Source organism: Anopheles aquasalis, chromosome 2 (genome assembly GCF_943734665.1).
Source record: "Anopheles aquasalis chromosome 2, idAnoAquaMG_Q_19, whole genome shotgun sequence".
Taxonomy (NCBI): domain Eukaryota; kingdom Metazoa; phylum Arthropoda; class Insecta; order Diptera; family Culicidae; genus Anopheles; species Anopheles aquasalis.
The window spans coordinates 70,468,147-70,475,646 of NC_064877.1; the positions used below are offsets into that span (position 1 = coordinate 70,468,147).

Genomic DNA, 7,500 nt, shown 5'->3' on the forward strand with positions numbered 1-7,500 from the left:
GTTTCCTGTCTAAAATACAATTCTCATTATATAAATTAGAGTGAATAAGGGAAGTAACCTCGGTGAGGGATGATTCGAATCACAGAGGATAAGGATTGGTGTACATGCACAGCTTCATTCTGTCCTTCAAGCAACGCTCAATATAATTTCATCCTTAACCTATGATTGTAGAAGTGTTCATCAAATAAACTTGAAGGTACACAATTCCTGTCGTAGCAGTAATTCATGTTGTCATTTGAGCGATGCAAAACTCATTCATTTCATCTCTTCCCCTTTGAATTTCGGTTAGATTCTAGTACGACATCCTTGCAACCCCTGGTGAAACTGCAACGTTTATGAATTTAAATCGCAGGTACGCAGTTCATGCGGGCATTGAGAGATTCATGTTGGCTTTTCAGGAATGTGATTTGATTCATTTCATCCTTGTCACATTGAGTTTAATCCAGATTGTGGTGCAACATCCTTCTGGTGTCATGCATCCATGTATCAACAGCTGAACAGCGTTCATTAAATAAAGTCGAAGGATTGTGCTGTCGCTTCACTGAGGGATAATGATACCAAATGATGAGGATGAGTATTGGTGAACATGGTTATTGTAGTATGACATCCTTGCATTATCCTTGCAACCATTGCTGTATTCTATGGCAGGGCTGCAATGTTCACGAATTAAAATCGAAGGTACGTAGTTCATGGACATTTGAAGGTTCATGTTGTCCTTTGAAGGATGCGATTCGATTCATTTCATCCCTTCCATATTCAGTTTGCTTTCAAGTGTAGTACGACATCGTTGAGATATCCTTGCAACCCCTACCAAATCCTCTGACTTCATGAATTAAAATCGAAGGTACATCGTTCATGAACAAGTAAGGATTCCAGTTATCCTATGAGGGATGCTATTCGATTCATTCCATCCCTTCCACACTGAGTTTAGCGCAGATTGTAGTACGACACCCTTGCCATTTTCTGTTGATACCCTTGCCACCCCTCGCTGAACTCACCGACAGGATAACCGAGTGTTCATGAAATAAAATCGAAGGTACACAGTGTACCGTTGATTTAATTTTTCTTGTATCTCACCCGCTGCTCACCAGGACGAACATCGCAACTTCCTCATTTCTCACAAAACCGCCAGCTCTCTCTCTCTCTCTCTCTCTCTCTCTCTCTGAACGGGAAGCACTTCGTGGGGTGTTCGGTTTGGAATGTCCTCGGCGAAAACTTCGCCACTTTCCCTAGCTGGCATCCTTTCCGAACGTGGCTCGGCATGGTAGCGGTGCAGCAGCACCGAAGGGAAGGTTGCCACTTGCTTCGTGCCGACTCAGTTGCGAAACCGAGCTCTCTGCGGGCGGCGTTCAAGGATCGGATCCCGTACCACCGGAGCATGTACCGCGGAAGTGTCGCGTCCGGTCGATCCGCCGTCGTCGCGCTCGCTGCCATTCCCTGTGACCCTTGGCGTGGCCGTACGTACGGGTGCCAAGTGATGTGTCGGTGATGTGAATTGTGGAAGGGTAGCTTGTTGGCTTCACGGTGTTGCCCTCGAGCCCAAGGAGCTGGGTAAGTTGCTGTTCCCGGCCTCCCCGTGCCACCAGTGCAAGTGGTGACGCATCACGCTCTTCTCGCTTTACCGTTGGCGACCCCCGACCCGACCACGGGGTCAAAGCATTTTCAAAACAAAAGTTTCCTCCCCTTGCACCCCACGCTAGCTCCCACCACACTGAACGTTGGATGCGGTGCGTGTGTTGCTCGAAAGTGTGCGTGAGTGTGTGCGTGCGCGCATGTGTGTGTTCCGAAGTGTCGTGGAGAACGGCGTAAAACTAAAAGCGAAGCCCGGGGAAAAGTGGCCCGCAAGTCTTTGTGGCCTTTGTGGCGGCGACCCGTGGTGCTGGTGGGCTGGCAATGGCCCAAACAGCACCCACCTTATCCCCCCTCACCGTGACTGGAAATGAGGTTTTTCTCTGTTTTCTTTCGGTTTTTTTGGGTTTTTAGTGTTTTCCAGTCGTAAAACCATGCCCCACCCAGGGGCTGGTGTGGTGCGGTAAGTGGCACGAGAAAAGCTGCACCGATCCGGGTCACGCACGCACCCGGTGTTCCCACTCGCCCATTCCATCGCTTTCTCCCGACACGACCTAAACCAGCGAGACGCCGGGTGCCGTGAGAAAGGAACAAAAAGAAAACGGGGCCAGGCGGCACCAATCGTTAACATCGATGAAATTGTCGGAACCGGAACTGGATTCGTTGCCAAACGAACGAGCTGGCGGACACCATACACGAACTGCAATGGCAGCAAATGTCCCGTCGTTGTCCCGGTCCCAGTGTCCCGTTCTATACCATGCCGCTCAGGATAGCTAGTGTGGTGTGCTGCCAACACTCCCAAAGGAGGAAACGAGGCACTCCCGTTCGACTTCCGATCACCCTTTCATGTGCGCCGTGGACCTTACCATCGACACAGGAAAGGGAGTTTCTGGCGAACCGTAGTTTGTTCGGCGGGACTTCCTTTTCACTTGGCGTGCGGGTGTTTCAGGGTCAGGGTTGCGGATGTGTTTGCGTCCGTGCGTGCGCGCCTGTGTGTTGGAGCGGTGGAGCGAGTGAGTAAGTGCGGGAAATACATAAATTCCGACGCCCAATTCTGTTCCCTTAGTAAGGTGAGGAAACCGTGTCCTCCCACCACCCCCTAGACAGCTCCTTTCTCGTCTTTCTTGCTGCTGGAAAGGTGCCATTGGAAGGTGCCGGCTACTGTCATGCTACCATCGTCGTCCTTGCTGCTACCTCTGTTGTTGTTATTGCTGTGGGACAGTAAACAATCGCAAAGAATCCCGATTTACCGCCATGGACCGCCTGGAGAGCTGCATGCACACGCACACATACGCTAAGCACACGAACAGGGCAGGGGTTTAAAGCCCCAACTTGCCTTGTGGCTTCCGGGATCGCACTGCATGGAAGTTGCCATACGCTAGTAGGCTTAGAGTTTAAGCTACGATCAATGTTTCCAATCAGAGTATGCTGGTGGGGAGAGAACAGCTGCCCTCACTGTGTGCTCTGGCATTACTTTGAATATTCTGCATTATTGGTGTTTCAACAAGGTGTTTCGTTGGCCCCCCGCCCCCGGGTGGCCACCCAAATACTGTAAGTGTGTGCTAGTGTGAACGTGGGACGCCGGATCCCCGGAGAGAAGCAACACAGCTGGTACCAGCAGCTGGAACAGCAGCAGCAGCAGCAGGTCGGTTGTGTGAATTCATAAAACGAAAACATTCTAGTCTAGTGCCCGCAACGCAGTGACCACGGTCACTCCAGAAAGGAACCATCATCAGTCTGCCGTACATATCAGCCACGTGTCCGGACGGAGCGGACCCATCGTAGGAAGCTGGCGGCCCAACGATGTTCATGAGCATCCCATGGTAAGTGCCGTAAACCGAGCTCCACCCGGAGCTTCTTCTCGGAGTTCGTGTTGTGGGCTTTTTTGGGAAAATGGGCGATCATTTCCGGAAAATTCCGACTCATTTCCGCTCCGTTTTCGAAACTGAAAAGGCAATATTTATCATCTACTTTCCGTGCGTACCGGTACCGATATTTGGTCTGTCGTACATGGTTGGTTGGTATTGTGGTCCTGCACCAGCTGCGCTCAGCTAACACTTTTCCGTATTTCCGTTCTCGGTATCGCACGTCCTGGTCCTGGCTGTAGGGCACAGAGTAAACAAGGGAAAAAACACATAATTTGTGTAACGACAATTTCATAGGTGAGTGGGGGCCTATTCGGTGCCCTTAAAAAAGCGCCCAGCGGCGTAGCGAGTACACAGGAAGAAAGAACAGGAATGGAATGCCATTCCACGGAACCATCCACGGATGGGACGCCAGTTCGCGGAATCAGCTCTCTCGCTTGCACACCAGATAGCACCGGCACCGGTGTACCGGCCCTGAAGAGAGTGAGGCATTAAAAATGGCGAAATGATAATCAAGGTGAATTTTAAAATGAATTTTCGATGCAATATACTCAGCACCACCACCGGCCGATTGTTGGTGGGAACCGAAACGAAGCAACCTATTCCCGGTCGAATTCCGACCCACGGTGGTGCTGCGGTGCTTCCCTGCGTGGGGCATTAATTGATTGGAGAAAAATGAAATGGCATCGCACAAATGGTCCAGGGTCGCATTAGTGTGAAGCCATATACCGTGGCCGCGTGGACGTCTAATGGATTGTACTTTTCATTTCGCTCTCCGTCCCTCTCTTCTTCTTCTTCTGTTGAATCTCTGATGATGGAGGAGATTTATTCAATTTTTGCCCCAAATAGTCCTGCAGTGGTGGGGCTGGGGAGCATAGCGCAAATCAACCTGTTATACTTGGGTATACCAGATTCTAGGTCTAAGGATTTTATTGCGATGGATTTCAATTTCTGTTGAAAATTAATTTCCCTCCTCAAATAGTACATAATGTCACAAAGGTAGCGAGAGAGAGAGAGAGAGAGAGAGAGAGAAAAAAGAAAAAAAAGAAAGATTCTTGTTCATAAGCCATTCTGACCGGCACTACATTAGCGATTAAGAAAAAGCCATTACACTATTATACCGCGGTCACCCACCATACGATCGTACCGTCCCATTTTCCCTCCTTTTCTGCCCGGGCTGGCGGTTTTCTTTTCAAAAACAAAATGGGAAACCCATTCGACTATAGCGAATAATTTATTCATCTGCACCGTTTCGGGCAGAGTGTAGAAATTTTTGAAACAGTCACGCGTCCTGACCCTGACCGGCGCCCCGGTGTATCAGTTAATTAAAACGGAACAGTTCGAAACCACAATCGAATAAAAGTTCATGTTTTCGGCATTCAAAACAACAATTTACGACCAACAAACTCGCACATACACACGGGTGCGCGTGTGGAGGGACCTCGGAGTTCCCTTCTTTTGGGTTTTTGGTCCATACATAAGCTCCGGCGTATGGTGAGGCCGGCCTTACCCACCAGTAGCACCAGCCCACTAGTGTGGACGTACCTGCCCGGGCCACCATCCATGCCATGGCAGCCTTGTTGTGCCCAAAAATGGCGAATTACGGCAAACTAACCCCTTTGTGCGGAGGACCTCTTTGCGCTGCTCGCTTCTGTCCGTCCGTCCGTCCGTCCGTGCGCTGGCCACGTACTTTACGCAGGATTGGACGCGCGCGCCCGAAACCACAACCGGCCTCCGGTTCGACTGTCTGGCAACCTGCAGACCTTGGTTTGCTAGCACTGTCTGGCATCCTCCCATGCCACGGCAACGAGGACGCCCATAAAACCGTTATCGCAATTTAAATAACATTAGCGCGAAATCCATACACTGGCGTCCACGGTGCGGTGCCCCAATGTGCGAGCAGGCGCACACGTACACAGTGTCACATTGTGTCTCCAGGAGGGGGGGGGGGGGGGCACCACATGGTTGGTTACACCGCGCACGCACGCACGCACGGACGCACGGAGGCACGCACGTACTCGGGCACTGCTACTTCAGTTCGCTTAAATGCTGTTACTGAACTGAATTCAAAACATGTTTTCGTCCTTTCACCCTCTCCTTCTCTCTCTCTCTCTCTCTCTCTCTCTCTCTCTTTCGCTCACCCCATCTCCCTCTCTTTCCCATTCTGCCTCGATAGACTTTAATTCCATATTCAGCGAACCAAAACGGCTTCTGGCCGGTTACGCCGGTTATGGTTTAGACGACTCGGTGCGTCCACAGCAGGACTCCTCACGCAGCAAGTGCCACCAGCAGCAGCAGCAGCAGCAGCCCAGCACTCCGCGGGTGGCCTGCACCATTAAGGGAGCGAGTTTGCCGCTGGTTATGGCCGCTTTCGGAAGTTTGATGAATTTTTGATGGCGCTCTCTTATGGTGCGCGTACGTACACGCGTTGGGCGCGCCGTTGGCGGCTGGCGTCCTGTCCGGCCAGGAACGGTTTCGGGCGGTCGTAAAGCTCGTGGTAGAGGACTTCTTTTTTATTTCTTCTTTCTCCCCGCGGCACCCCCCAAAAACCCAGCGGTGGCCTCCAGGAGTTCGAGAGGGAACAGAGCGCGGATGGGTATGGGAAAGACTCATCAGAATTAGGAATGGAGCATTGGCCACCGGACGATACGCAGCGAGCATCGGAATGCCGTTCCGGCATAGCTCTAACCGGGTTCTAAGCCAGGTTTTTAGTGAACTTGCTACGAATTTTGGGATACACGTAGTGAACTGATGTGAATTAAAACTTGCATTGCAAAACTTTTTACGATTTTTATCGACGGGCGCGGGCGCCTTAAAACTAATCATGTTTCACGCCTGGTTTGGAAATTGCCAGAGGCAAAAACTACGTGAAGCGTATGAAATTCGATTTGTTTTATTCCGACGAACCAGTCCGCTTCGTTCGATCAATCGACTGATTAACCGATGAGACCAATTTATCGTCCAGAAAGTTCTATCTCCTAGAATTTTGTTTGGAAAATCGGTATCATCAGTTCTAATATTTCAAAAGCCGTCAATTGCAGTATGTTGCTGGATGACGATTTTAAATCATGCATGAATTCATTGCCATGTACTGAAAGCCTCTAGAGCTTTCCTTCTTGCTTCACATAGTGCAGTAGCAGTGCTGTGTTTTGTTAAGTGTATGTCCTGGCAGATACTTTGAAAGAAACTCCAGGTTTTTGCTATTCCTATCAGCATCTCACATGTCTGTGAAGTCGTATCAAGAACGACAATGGGGGCTTTCAATCGCACTGCTTTACACTTTGCCATAGTTTTTCATCTAAGAAATCTCAGCAGTCGCTTGTTCGTCGAGTGCTTCTGTCAAGCTTATCTGTTATTAGTCGAACAGACCATAAAAAGAGATGCTTGTGCTTGATGCTATCCTACTGAACTGCAACTATATTGTTGTATCTCTTGTTACTACATAAATAAACAGATGATGTCACCTATGGAAACGGTAGTGCTGTTCAGACTTTGTTCCATATAATATTAGATACTTTTTACTCCTATTCAACTGGTTGTACAGCTAGAGGACCTTATTAACAGTTGAGTTGTTTGATCTCCCCTGGTCATACGCCAATCTTAACCCTTGCTGGCATGTCCATATTTGAAGCATCGGTCCACAAACCACATTTCCATTTCACTCGAATCTAACGAGCCGGCTGAATGGATTCGATGCATGGACATCTATTGCCAACGTCTATTTTAAACGAATCCACAACACTCCAGCGGCAGCAGCGGCAGGGTTTCAATTCCCGGTAGAGAATAACTGGCCCGAGAATCGTATCGGGACACAACGGATCGAAACACAATGATGATCCCGGGACTCCTGGATTCCCAAGTGAAAAAGCACTTTGCCAATTACATCACAATTAAAATTAATTAGAACCAATGTCATTCGGTAGCCATCAATCTGACAAGCCAGTCAAGCCAGCTTTGTTGTTCTGTTGCCGATGCTGATGACACAATAATGAAACGAGGACGAGAAGCTTTACAAATTGAAGCTGTCGGGAAGAACACAGCTCAACTTCACAGCTCAGTGCATTCC

At 49.5% G+C, this 7,500-nt stretch overlaps 1 protein-coding gene across 1 annotated transcript in view; it reads left to right on the forward strand.

Annotated features, from left to right (window-relative positions):
• The first annotated feature begins 1,333 nt into the window (after positions 1 to 1,333).
• Positions 1,334 to 7,500, forward strand: part of LOC126581525 (hemicentin-1-like) — a 52,356-nt gene continuing 46,189 nt past the window's right edge. The window contains exons 1-2 of the mRNA XM_050245237.1: positions 1,334 to 1,551; positions 3,078 to 3,392. The gene's annotated coding sequence lies outside the window, so the exon portion shown is untranslated. The remainder of the gene's footprint in view (positions 1,552 to 3,077; positions 3,393 to 7,500) is intronic.